Source organism: Pteropus vampyrus, unplaced genomic scaffold (assembly GCF_000151845.1).
Source record: "Pteropus vampyrus isolate Shadow unplaced genomic scaffold, Pvam_2.0 Scaffold172, whole genome shotgun sequence".
NCBI lineage: Eukaryota > Metazoa > Chordata > Mammalia > Chiroptera > Pteropodidae > Pteropus > Pteropus vampyrus.
The window spans coordinates 2170535-2170871 of NW_011888953.1; positions in this window are offsets into that span (position 1 = coordinate 2170535).

Sequence of the window (337 nt, forward strand, 5' to 3'; positions counted from 1 at the left end):
AATCTTTGGAAAAAAATCACAACAGAATATTTACACAAGCAGTGACTTTATAAATATAAAATTTGTTTAAAGAGACTATATATCAAATATGTTGATCGTCCCTTGGAGATTGTCCCTTGGTAGGCAATAAAATCATGGGTTGAGTAGATTGTGAATGAGAGCCAATGTGACAAATTTTATCCACTAATCATGGGAAGGTTGACAAGTCTACATGAAAAGATCTCAATGTTGATAAGTTTAATTTTTAAAATCTGATTTTCCTATATGTTACCTGAATAATTCAGGGGAAGAAGATTTGTATACTATTTCTCTTTGAATGTCTATATTATGAAAACCC